At 45.4% G+C, this 13,498-nt stretch overlaps 1 non-coding gene across 1 annotated transcript; it reads right to left on the bottom strand.

Moving 5' to 3' along the window:
* Positions 1-264: 264 nt before the first annotated feature.
* Positions 265-338, bottom strand: trnan-guu (transfer RNA asparagine (anticodon GUU)). The gene has a single exon. It is a non-coding gene; the product is annotated as a tRNA-Asn (tRNA).
* Between the last annotated feature and the right edge of the window lie 13,160 nt (positions 339-13,498).

Below are 13,498 nucleotides of genomic sequence, written 5' to 3'. Positions count from 1 at the left end.
AGAGAATTAGAGACAATATTTTAGAACTCTTTTTTCTCCTCATCCAGGTGCAGCCAAACCTGCTGAGTTTTTCCAGCAGTTTCGCTTTCTGTCTCGGATTCTCAGCATCCGCAGTCCTTTACGGTAGAAATTCAATCAATTCAGAAACCCCTTTGTACTGCCTCAGTGGAAAAGATTTCCGTTTGGGAAACATTTTCCTGAAACCATTAAAAACGTGCAGTTTCGCAGGCAAGAAAGTGGTAGAAGCGAGAACAAGAAACAAACCGCCCCTGGGTGGTTTCGAACCACCAACCTTTCGGTTAACAGCCGAACGCGCTGACCAACTGCGCCACAGAGACAGGCCCGAGAGCTGCCCGCACAGTGTCTTTGAGGAATCTACTCTTCAATTCATAATTCAACCCGCCGAGCCAAAAATTACCATTGTCTTCTATCAGTTTTACTTTCCATAATAAAGCCTTGGACATTCATTATGGAGACATGGGGACAGTCTGATCCCACCATCTGCAGGCACATCCATGTCACGAGGAACGAGCTCTCCTCCACCGGGGCCATCGCCCTCCGAGCCATTCAGTGTTTTGCCTCTTCCCGAATTTTCTCATTGGCCCCGAGCCGAGAATGGGTTTGAATTCCTGATGTGCAGAGAATTCTTTCAATGTCTCGGGTCAGTTCATGTCCCGAGAACATCAGAGTCAATCAGCCTCTTAAACAAGGGGACGGTGTGTGGACTATCTTTGCTCAGTCAGTCAGTTCATCCTTCATTCTCCTCTAATTCCACTTCCCAAAGAGTTTCTAAAGATTCACAAAGCTGGAGACTGGGATTTGTGTTTTACTTCCTGAACACTTTTCCACCTGCTAACTGACAATATTTTGCCAAAACCTCTTCCCCATTGTAACATTTGCATCATGTCCAGGGATGAGCAATTTCCATTTTGTGGAGACATTCCCAAGTTTGGGAATGTTCTCTTTGGAGCAAAGAAGGTTAACTGGAGATTTCCAGGGGCTGTTGGCAATGATGGGAGAAGACGTGGTGGGAATGGGCAGGTTAATGATCAGAAGACCCTATTGCCACTGACTCGGGTCAGTTACCAGAGGACAGGAATTGAAGTTCTTTAATGGAAAGCAGCATTTGTGTCGAATAAACACAGCGAATACTGCAGAAAGCCAACGGGTCGAGCAGCATCTGTGGAAAGGTAAACAGAGCCGACGTTTTGAGTGTGCTACGGTTTTTGTTCAGAACTCAGTCTTTTGCCTCTTCCTGAAGTTGGTCCAGGTCTGTGTCTCAATTGACAAACACATGGCAAGTGCAGTGCCGCAATGTGAAATTATAGCCTTTGCTGTTTAAAAAAAAGCAGTGCATTGTTTAAATGGTGATACATTGGAATGTGGAGAAAGTGAGGACTAGAGGTGAAAGTCGAAAAATGTGGCACTGGAAAAGCACAACAGGTCAGGCAGCATCTGAGGAGCAGGACAGGGAACAACCCTTCATCAGGAATGATGTATGGATGTAGAAAGGGGTCTCAGAGTCCCTCCACACCAGTCAATGCCAGTTGTCGGGCAGATGCAGCAGGCAATGAGCAAGGCAAGTGATATATTACGAAGAGGAATTGAGTTCAGAAGTGGGGTCATTGAACATATTTAAGGCGAAGTTCATCTGAGTTTTGAACAACAAAGAAGTGGATAGTTATGGGGGGAGGTAAGAAAATGGTTTTAAGACCAGTACAGGTCAGTCACAGAGTCAGACAGCACTGAACAGACCCTTCATCCAACTAGTCCATGCTGAGTATGTTCTCAAACTAAACTCGTCGCACCTAACAGTGTTTGGCCCATAAACCTTCGAACCTTTCGTATTCATGTACTTATCCAAATGTCTTTTAAACGTCGTAACTGCACGTGTATAAAATCATGAGGGGCATGGATAGGATAAATAGACAAAGTCTTTACCGTAGAGAGGGGGAGTCCAGAACCAGAGGGAATGGGTTTCGCGTTAGAGGGGAAAGATACAAAAGAGATCTAAGGGTCAACTTTTTCACGCACAGGATGGTACATTTATTGAATGAACTGCCAGATGAAGTGTTGAAGGCTAGTACGATGGCAACATTTAAAAGGCATTTGGATAGGTTTTGTGAATAGGAAGGGTTTGGAGGGATATGGGGCCGTGTGCTGTCAGGTGGGACAAGATTGGGTTTGGATAGTTGGTCGGCATGGACAAGTTGGACCAAACAGTCTGTTTTTCTGCTGTACATCTCTATCTCAATGTGAAACATACTCAGTGACCTGGCCGCCACAGTTTTCTGTGACAATGAATTCCATAGATTCACCACTCTCTGGCTAAAGAAATTTCTCCTAATCTCCATTCTCCCTTTATGCTCAGGCTATGCCCGGGGTATTAGTCTCTCCTCCCAATGAAAACATCTTCCCAATGTCCACTCTGTCCAGACCGTTCAATGTTCTGTACGTTTCAGTTAGATCTCAAATATTGATTGGAAGCTCTTTAGATCAAGTAGATTGGATGGGGCGGTGTTTGTGCAGTGTGTCCAGGAAGCTTTTCTAACGCAGTATGTAGATTGTCCAACCAGAGGGGAGGCCATATTGGATTTGGTACTCGGTAATGAACCGGGACAAGTGGTGGGCTTGTTAGTGGGTGAACATTTTGGTGATGGTGACCACAATTCTGTGACTTTCACCTTGGTTATGGAGAGAGATAGGTACGCACAACAAGGTAGATTTTACAATTGGGGGAAGGGAAATTACGATCCTGTAAGACAGGATTTGAGGAGCATAAGTTGGGAGCATAGGCTGTCAAGGAAGGATGTGGTGGAAATGTGGAACTTTTTCAAGGAGCAGATACGACGTGTCCTTGATATGTATGTACCTATCAAGCAGGAAAGAAATGGTCGTGTGAGGGAGCCTTGGTTGACGAGGGAGGTTGAATGTCTAGTAAAGAGGAAGAAGGAGGCCTACATAAGGTTGAGGAAACAAGGTTCAGACAGAGCAGTGGAGGGATACAGGATAGCCAGAAGGGACCTGAAGAAAGGGATTAGGAGAGCTAAGAGAGGGCATGAAAAATCCCTGGCGGATAGGATCAAGGATAACCCCAAGGCATTCTATGCGTATGTGAGAAACCTGAGAATGACGAGAACGAGGGTAGGTCCGATCAAGGACAGTGGTGGGAGACTGTGTATTGAGTCGGAAGAGATAGGAGAGGTCTTGAACAAGTACTTCTCTTCAGTATTTACGAACGAGAGGGACCGTATTGTTGAAGAGGAGAGTGTGAAACGGACTGATAAGCTAGAAGAGATACCTGTTAGGAAGGAAGATGTGTTGGACATTTTGAACAACTTGAGGATAGACAAGTCCCCCGGGCCTGACGGGATATATCCTAGGATTATGTGGGAAGCAAGAGAGGAAATTGCAGTACCGTTGGCAATGATCTTCTCGTCTTCACTGGCAACTGGGGTGGTACCAGGGGACTGGAGAGTAGCGAATGTTGTGCCCCTGTTCAAAAAAGGGAATAGGGATAACCCCGGGAATTACAGGCCAGTTAGTCTTACTTCTGTGGTAGGAAAAGTCATGGAAAGGGTACTGAGGGATAGGATTTACGAGTATCTGGAAAGACACTGCTTGATTAGGGACAGCCAGCACGGATTTGTGAAGGGTAGGTCTTGCCTTACAAGTCTTATTGAATTCTTCGAGGAGGTGACCAAGCATGTGGATGAGGGTAGAGCAGTGGATGTAGTGTACATGGATTTTAGTAAGGCATTTGATAAGGTTCCCCATGGTAGGCTTATGCGGAAAGTCAGGAGGCATGGGATAGAGGGAAATTTGGCCAATTGGATAGAAAACTGGCTAACCGGTCGAAGTCAGAGAGTGGTGGTAGATGGTAAATATTCAGCATGGAGTCCAGTTACAAGTGGAGTTCCGCAGGGATCAGTTCTGGGTCCTCTGCTGTTTGTAATTTTTATTAATGACTTAGATGAGGGAGTCGAAGGGTGGGTCAGTAAATTTGCAGATGATACAAAGATAGGTGGAGTTGTGGACAGTGAGGAGGGCTGTTGTCGGCTGCAAAGGGACTTAGATATGATGCAGAGCTGGGCTGAGGAGTGGCAGATGGAGTTCAACCCTGCCAAGTGTGAGGTTGTCCATTTTGGAAGAACAAATAAGAATGCGGAATACAGGGTTAATGGTAGGGTTCTTGGTCAGGTGGAGGAATAGAGGGATCTTGGGGTCTATGTACATAGATCTTTGAAGGTTGCCACTCAGGTGGATAGAGTTTGTAAGAAGGCCTATGGAGTATTATCGTTCATTAGCAGAGGGATTGAATTCAATAGTCGTGAGGTGATGTTGCAGCTGTACAGGACTTTGGTTAGGCCACATTTGGAGTACTGTGTGCAGTTCTGGTCGCCTCACTTTAGGAAAGATGTGGAAGCTTTGGAGAGGGTACAGAGAAGATTTACCAGGATGTTGCCTGGAATGGAGAGTAGGTCGTACGAGGATAGGTTGAGAGTTCTCGGCCTTTTCTCGTTGGAACGGCGAAGGATGAGGGGTGACTTGATAGAGGTTTATAAGATGATCAGGGGAATAGATAGAGTAGACAGTCAGAAACTTTTTCCCCGGGTACAACAGAGTGTTACAAGGGGACATAAATTTAAGGTGAAGGGTGGAAGGAATAGGGGAGATGTCAGGGGTGGGTTCTTTACCCAGAGAGTGGTGGGGGCATGGAATGCGCTGCCCGTGGGAGTGGTAGAGTCAGATTCATTGGCGACCTTTAAGCGGCATTTGGATAGGTACATGGATGGGTGCTTAATGTAGGATAGAAGTTCGGCACAACATCGTGGGCCGAAGGGCCTGTTCTGTGCTGTATTGTTCTATGTTCTATGTTCTATGTTCTATCTCCCTTGAATGTGGGCCTGTTCATCAGCATGAACCAAACCCTTCAGGATGAGGACATCCGTGATTAGATTCAACAAAGTGAGAATGGAGAGTGAGAGTGTGGGATGGAGATTTTCAGCTTTTAGGGAATAAGGTAGGAAAGAAAGTTTAATATAAATTATAATTGATCAGATGAGCCGATCGGCCAAGGAGTAGTGGATCGAGATTAATTGAGACAAATATGAGCTATTGCATTTTGATGAGGCAACTGAGGGCAGGACCAATGTGGTTAATGGTCAATTAATGAAATTCTGTGCTCAAGGAAGCAGTAGAGGCAGCTTCATTAAGACACTGTTGGATGGGTTGTCTGCGTGGTAAGGGAATTAAAGGAAGTTGGGATAATGCAATTCGGAGGAGCTGAGTCGATTGATCGATCCGCCATGATTTTAATGAATGGCGGAGCAGAGTCAATGGTCCAAATGGCCTACTCCCTCTATTACTTTGAAACTATAACCCTGCGTTTCCCATGGCTAACCCACCTAACCTGCACATCCCTGGACACTGGGCAATTTAGCATAGCCAATCCAAATCAAGGCCAGTGAGCAATGTCGTGATTTGGAAACCAAATACCAGAGAATGATAGAAAGGGACAAGGAGAATAAATGTCCTAGCAATCAAAACTGGATTCTAACCATCACAAAAAATAAAACTAAAATCTCAGTATGTGAATGTGTGCTGCATTGTAACAAAAGCGAATTAATTGACAGCACACATTGAAGAGAATAATTGTGATCTGAGACTCCTCACAGAGATGTGGCTTCAGAATGACAAGGATTGGATTAGGAATATCGAAGGGATACGTGGCATTCAAGTCGAGTGAGGAGCTCAGTAACGGTAGAGGGTGGGCACTGCTAATCAAAGCACTGATAGCATGGTAGTCTGGTGTCAGCTCGGATTTCAGGTACTGATTTCTCTGTCCTCTGATCTCCCTGTTCCCACAGAATTAAATGTTGTATGTTCTCAGCTCTGCTCGATTTCTGCTGAAGCTTTGACCCCCTTTTACACCTTCCGGAGCAATAAAATATTCTGAGCCTCCTGGAAATGACACCTGATTAAAAAATCTCTAAAGTTGTCTGTCAACTTCCTTGGCTCCATTGGAAAAATGTCCCAGCTTCTTCTTAATTCAAACCCTCCATTCCCAGCAACACGCTGGTAAAGTCGGGAATAGGGAATTGCATCAAATCACATCAATGTACTGTCTGAAACAATCTAGCTGTGTTCTGGCCTGAGATATTGAGAGTCCCTGGTGTAACTAATTACGAATGCAATAAATTTGGTCACGGAATTGAACAATCATTTTGCAACAAAGGGGTCGACTTTGATAAGGAGGTAGTGGTCATTTCTAGGGTAAGTGAACAGTTTCTAGATCAGGGAGATGAAGTTCCAGACACTTGGGAAGGGCAAGAAATGAATTTGATAAATAAGACATCGAACTGTGGATGCTGGAAATCTGAAAGAAAAATTGAGAACACAGGAAAAACTCAGCAGGACTGGAAGCATCTGTGGAGAGAAAGCAGAGTTAAAGTTTCGATTCCAACAACTCCTCTTCGGGATTCTGAAATAGTTTGTGAGAACCCCTTAAGTCATCTGCCCAGCTTTAAGACCATAATACACAGGAGCAGGATGAGGCCATTTGGCCCATCGAGTCTGCTCCACCAGTCGATGATGGATGATATATTTCTCCATCCCATTCTGCTTCCCTCTCCTCATAACCCTTGACCCCTTATTAATCAAGAACTTAACTCTGTCTTAAATGCCCTCAATGACTTGGCATCCTCAACCCTTCTCCTAGTGGAAACATCATCTCCACATTCACATTGTCCAGGCATAGAGTAGCACAGCGCGGCCTGACCCACTGTCCACTTCCTGTTGTTTTCAGGAAGGATTCCAGCATCTCCAACAACGCGCTTCTAAATTTTGTACCCAGTTGGTTAGCTCTCCCTGGATCCCGTGAGATTTAACCTTACTCAACAATCCACTGCGTGGTACAATTAACAAAGTTCCCAGCCCCCACCTCTTTCCGCACACATGGGCAGCCCGATGGATCAGTGGTTCGCACTGCTGCCTTACAGCGCCAGGGATCCGTTTTCGATTCCAGCCTTGGGGCGACTGTCTGTGTGGAGTTTGCACATTCTCCCTGCCGTGTCTGCTGGGTTTCCACCGGGTGCTCTGGTTTCCTCCCAAAATCTAATGATGTGCAGTTTCGGGAGAAGTGGCCATACTAAATGGGCCCATAGTGTGCAGTACGTTTGGTGGAATGGGATAGGGGAAAGTGTCTACATAGGTTACGCTTTGGATGGTCGGTGTGGACTTGTTAGGCTGAATGGCGTGTTTCCACATTGCAGGAATTCTACGTGGCATTCCCCCAACTCCAGAGTCTCAGCACTCTTGGTTTTTCCCATGAACAGTGTGGGGGAGGGAAACAATGTTTTACACGGGAGTAAGGTTCCGTGAGTGTGAAGTTAAAAGTAAACGCATTGCTTCAGCTGTTTTCCCCGGTATACCAGAGGGTGAGGGGTGATCTTACAGACGTTTATAGAATCATGAGAGGCATGGATAGGATAAATAGACAAGATCATTTCCCTGAGATGGGAGAAGTCCAGAACAGGAGGATAATATGTTTGGGGTGAGGGAGGCAAGTGTAAGGAATGATCTGCCAGAGGAAGTGGTGGATGTAGGTCCAATTATAATATTTAAAAGGCATCTGGATGGGTATATGAATAGGAAGAGTTCAGAGGGATATGGGCCAAGTGCTGGTAAATAAGACGAGATTAATTTAGGCTATCTGGTCGGCACGGATGAGTTGGACAGAAGGACCTGTTTCTGTGCTGTGTATCTCTGTGACTCTGGCTTACCCGTAATGTTTGCCATGCCTGTGTGTTTAGTTTCTGTCTGGTGTCGGTGACAATGCCTTGATATCTCATTTCCTCCATCTCCCCACTTCCACCTCCCCAGATGTTAACCATTTCGTGTCTGGTTGTATCTCAAGAAGCTGCATTGAAGGTTCATCCTGAATTGACACTTTTTTTGCTCCCCAAAATCAGACTTACTCACTCCTTCATATCGTGAAAGATACTAACTTTCAGGTTGAGGCATCCAAAATTCAGAGGTGTCTGTCTTGATGTTTTCACTTTTCGGTCTCTGTGAGATCCTGAATCAGTACCATCTGGAGAATTAGTTTGAGCGGAGTGAGAATAGAGGGGTGAGAGGGGGTGGGATGGTTCTTTCAATTTTGTGGGAAAAGAAAAGAATGTTCTGCAGAAAGTAGAATTGCTTGTTTGGAATTTCTAACCTGGACTGACAGTAATGACTTTTCTCATCTCTTTTTACAGATTATTTGAAGATCTGAAGACGGACGTTTCAATATCAATAGATGAAGATCTTTGCCTGAAACATTGACTTTGCTGCTCCTCAGATGCTGCCTGATCTGCTGTGCTTTGACTCTGACTCTCCAGCATTTGCAACCCTCAATTTCACGTCAATGTCTGGCAGTCACTGAATCCATCGGGACTATAACAATTTTCGACTATGATTCTGTGAGAAGGAACCAAGCTTTTTGGTTCCTCTTTCAGTACGTTTTCAGCATCAGTGAGACTGGAAGAGAGACCCGACTATTGCAGCACTCTGATTGTGGAGCCAGTAAAAGTTATACAGACGAGGAAGAGGAATTCATGGCAGGGAGGTGCTGTACACGCGTTTGTGTGCAGCTGAAGCTTCGGTCATGGAGAAACCCAAGAAATCCCGTCCCGTGGAGAAACCATGAAAATGTGGCGACTGTAGGAAAGGCTTCCGTTTCCCATCTGACCTGGAGACTCATGGGCGCAGTCACACCGGGGTGAGACTGTTCTCCTGCCCTGAGTGCGGGAAGACCTTCAGACATTCCTCTGCACTGCAGAGGCACCAGGGGGTCCACACAGGCGAGAGACCATTCTCCTGCCCCGAATGCGGGAAGGCCTTCAGCTATTCCTCCGTCCTACTGACCCACCGCCGGGTCCACATATTAGAGAAGCCCTTCAGCTGCTTCAAGTACGGGAAGGCCTTCAGCGAGACCTCTGCCCTGCTGAGGCACCAGCGGGTCCACACTGGGGAGAGCCCGTTCTCCTGCCTCACGTGTGGGAAGGGCTTTACCCAGGCATCCCACCTTCGGGTCCATACGGGGGAGAGGCCCTTCCCCCCAGAATGCGGGAAGGCCTTCAGCAATTCATCCCACCTGCTGAGGCACAGGTGGGGCCATACCGGGGAGAGGCCGTTCACCTGCCCCGAGTGGAAGCGGAGGTTCTCATCATTCTGCACCTTGCAGAAGCACCAGCGGGCGCACCAGTGCTCCCAACAATCTGATTCTGCTGGTGAAGCTGCTGTGGGTCACTGAAAGGACTGAACTCCTGCACATTCTGACAGTGCTTATAGTGGGAGAGTCGGTCGGTTTTTGTTTTATGCCGTCGTGCTCCCCCACCCCTGCAACTTTGCTTCCATTGGGCACTGCTGCTCGGTGAGACCAGGAGCTGTTCAGTTAAAGAATTGTTGGCTTATTCTGGGAAAGAGTCCCAGCCTGTAAGAAATGGCTGAATACTGGGGTGTGTATTCACATTCAGCAGTGAGTTTTAAATTAGATTTACAGTTACGTGTCTGTGAAACAGTCATAGTCCAAAGATTGCACAAAGGCTTGGCAATCCATTGTTGGAAACTGTTTGCTTGAATTGGTAAGTTTAAAAAAAATTCTTTCTTAATTTGCCGCTTAAGTCTCTGTCTCTGAGATGGTGGGGGGCTTGATCAAAGGGTTTAAATCATTGCTATTAATTAGATTATCTTCTTTAACTTTGCCCTAGAAAATTTGCCATATTTATAATTGTTGGTTTTTGCTTAAATTATAGTGTTGATGTGAAAGATCTGTTCTTCATCAAGTCTGGTTTGGAACAGTTTAGAAATTGAGGGACATTGCATGTTTTAATTTCACTCTGTTGTGAATCTGGTGACAGTAACATTCATTTGTATTGGGTTGCTGACCCTTAGTTGTCGTGTCTTCAACGATACCTCTGCCCTGCTGAGGCACCAGCGGGTCCACACCGGGAGAGCCCGTTCTCCTGCCTCAAGTGCGGGAAGGGCTTTACCCAGGCATCCCACCTTCGGGTCCATACGGGGGAGAGGCCCTTCCCCTGCCCAGAGTGCGGGAAGGCCTTCAGCAATTCCTCCCACCTGCTGAGGCACAGGTGGGCCCATACCGGGGAGAGGCCGTTCACCTGCCCCGAGTGGAAGCGGAGGTTCTCATCATTCTGCACCTTGCAGAAGCGCCAGCGGGCGCACCAGTGCTCCCAACAATCTGATTCCGCTGGTGAAACTGCTGTGGGCCACTGCGAGGACTGAACCCCTGCACATTCTGACAGTGGTTATAGTGGGAGAGTCGGTCGGTTTTTTTTCTTTTATGCCTTCGTGCTCCCCCACCCCTGAATCTTTGCTTCCAGTGGGCGCTGCTGCTCGTTGATACCAGCAGCTGTTCTCTTTAGTTTTTTCTTGTCCAGTTAAATTATTATTGACTCTGTCTGGGAATGTGCTCCAGTCTGTAAGAAATAGCTGAATACTTCAGGGTGTCCATTTGCATTCAGCAGTGACTTAGAGATTAAATTTATGGTTATGTGCCTGTGAACAACTCATCATCGAAGGATTGCCAACGGCTTGGCAATCCATTGTTGGAAACTGTTTGCTTGAATTGATAATTTTAAAAATTCTCTTCCTTAACTTACCCCTTAAGTTTCTGTCTTTGAGATGGTAGAGGACTTAATCAAAGGGATTAAATCATTGCTATTAACTGGATTATCTTGTTTAATTTTACCCTCGTAAATTTGCCGAATTCATAATTGTTTGTTTTTGTTTAAGTTCTCATTCTGGTGTGCAAGATCTGTTCGTCAAGTGTGGTTCACTTCACGAAACTGCTGTGGGTCATTCCCAGGACTGAGCCCCTGTGCATTCTGACAGTGCGTGTGCAGTGGGAGAGTCAGTGGGCTTTTTTGTTTTATGCCCTTGCCCCGCCCAGCCCCGCTGCCAACTGCTTCCATTGGACGTTGCTGATTGTTGAGCCCAGGAGCTGTTCTCCCTAGATTCTACTGTCCAGTTAAAGAATTGTTGGCTCCTTCTGGGAATGAGTCCCAGCCTGTAAAAAATGGCTGAATACTTTGGGGTGTCTATTCACATTCAGCAGTGACTTTTAAATTAGATTTACAGCTACGTGTCTGTGAAACAGTCATAGTCCAAGGATTGCACAAAGGCTTGGCAATCCATTGTTGGAAACTGTTTTCTTGAATTGGTAAGTTTTAAAAAAAATTTGCCGCTTAAGTTTCACACTCTAAGACGGTGGGGGACTTGATCAAAGAGTTTGAATCATGGCTATTAACTAGATTATCTTCTTTAACTATGCCCTAGAAAATTTACCGTATTTATAATTGTTGGTTTTTGTTCAAATTATAATGTTGATGTGCAAAATCTATTGTTCATCAAGTCTCGTTAGAAACAGTTGAGAAATTAAGGGACATTCCATGTTTTAATTTCACTCTGTTGTGAATCTAGTGACAGGGACATTCATTTGAATTGGGTTACTTACCCTTAATTGTAGTGTCTTCCAACCCAACTATTCACTATGGTAGTGAGTTCCGCAGTCTCACCACACTCTGAGGTTTTTCATGAAATCCTTAGAAGAGAATTGTAAGGGAAAATGTTGACAAGGGCAGAATATCGGGTCTTAACTGCAAAAGCCAGGAAGACATTCGACAAAGTAAAACCATGACAATGTCGGGATAAATAAGGAACTTTGACAGCAATGAAGAGGTCACATGTCAGAGTTCAAGATAATGGTCGTGACAAAAAGAAAAAGTACACTGCAGATATTGGATATTGTAATTAAGCAAGTTTTTAGATGCTGTAGTTGGTTGAATACGGTAACGTAAGAGATGAAATAACCAAAACCACGAATGTAATTTGATGTCGGTAACCATAAAGCAAGTGCATACTATTGATTGATATAGGCCAATTGCGTGCAAGTAGGCCATTCATGCCATCGAGTCAACATTGACTGACCGTCCCACCCAGACCCAGTTTGTTACACTATCCCTGTAACCCTGCATCTCCCATGGTCAATCCACCCCCAACTGCACATCCTTTGGACAGTGGGAGGAGGCCAGAGCACCAGAGGAAACCCACGCAGACACAAGGGGAGAATGTGCAAACTCCACACAGACAGTCTGCCCGAGGGTGGGATCAAATCCAGGTCACTGATGCCGTGAGGCAGCAATGCTAACCACCGTGCCACCACCACATGCTGCTATCTTAAAAAGTGAAATTCAAAGACTCGAGAACACTTGAGAGAAAAACAAAACTCACCTTTCTTAAATGAGAGGCTAGTCTCTGGCTACAATTGAGTTGATATTACATTTACATTAAGTCCTCTCCAGAGGTTATACAGCTCCATCGGAACTCTGTTTCTTCTAAACTCAAACTGATACAAGCCCAGCTTGACATCCCCTTGTCCCCGATTATAAGTTGAGTAAATCAGCGACCCTCGACCTCACTGGCATGACAAAGGATGCCCTCAATCCAAGTTGACCTTAACTGTCTAACCTCTTGACCCCCACGACACAATGTGGTCAGCCGCAACTCAGCCCTGAACGAGAGCAGAGGAACTGACCAGACAGCGGTGAGGTGGACATTGCATTCCCAGAGAATATTGCTCACATGAGAATATTGTTCAGTTCACATTCGGATCATTGCAGGGACTATGTCTCCTGTCATTTAAATGTCTTTGATCCCAATAACAGTCTAGTTTTTTGTACATTGTGTGTGTTTTATCTGTGTTTCACGACATGATTTTCTGTTGCTGTCATTCCCATTAAGATGTGTGAATTCAGTACCAGATAATACCTCAGTTCTGAATTTTCCTTGAGGATTGGTGTAGGACGTACTAAGAGTCAGTCATAATGGAAGAAGCTCTACTGTTTATTTAAACCTCTGCTGTCATTGTCCTGGGACTGTATGAATGGGGAAGTGTGGAGGGAGTTTTACTCTGCATCTAACCCAATGCTGTTTCTGTCTTGGCAGTGTTTGTTGGGGACAGTGTTGAGATAGTTCAATTGAAATTTAAGAGTAGAGGAAGCTTTATTCTGATTGTCATCCCATGCTGTCCTTGACCTGGCAGGTTTAGATGGCAACTATAATTGAAGTGAATGCAGACTTGGCTGTGGGAGTGGAGGGTACTTCTACCTGAGCTCACCCATCTTTGAGATTGCTGTGCTGATCAAGACAATCTCAGACACCTTCATGCACTTTTCCAACCAACCACAGGGTGGTTAAGGATGGGTATAACTGCTGGCATTGCCAGCGATGCCCTCACCCCATGCATGAATAAATACTTTCTGTTTAAAAGTTACATTCACGTTCCAAACCCTCTAATGTATGATTACTTACATGGAAAATTCCTGTCTGATTGTAATTTCATTTTAAAACATAGGAATGTGTCAACCATGTAGAAATATAACAAGAACAACAAATGGAGCAGGTGACAGGTAATGAGCAGGACCAGAATGCT

The sequence above is a fragment of the Chiloscyllium punctatum genome, chromosome 36, assembly GCF_047496795.1.
Source record: "Chiloscyllium punctatum isolate Juve2018m chromosome 36, sChiPun1.3, whole genome shotgun sequence".
NCBI lineage: Eukaryota > Metazoa > Chordata > Chondrichthyes > Orectolobiformes > Hemiscylliidae > Chiloscyllium > Chiloscyllium punctatum.
The sequence above is the reverse complement of the archived record's forward strand: the minus strand, read 5'-3'. Positions and strand labels throughout refer to the sequence as shown.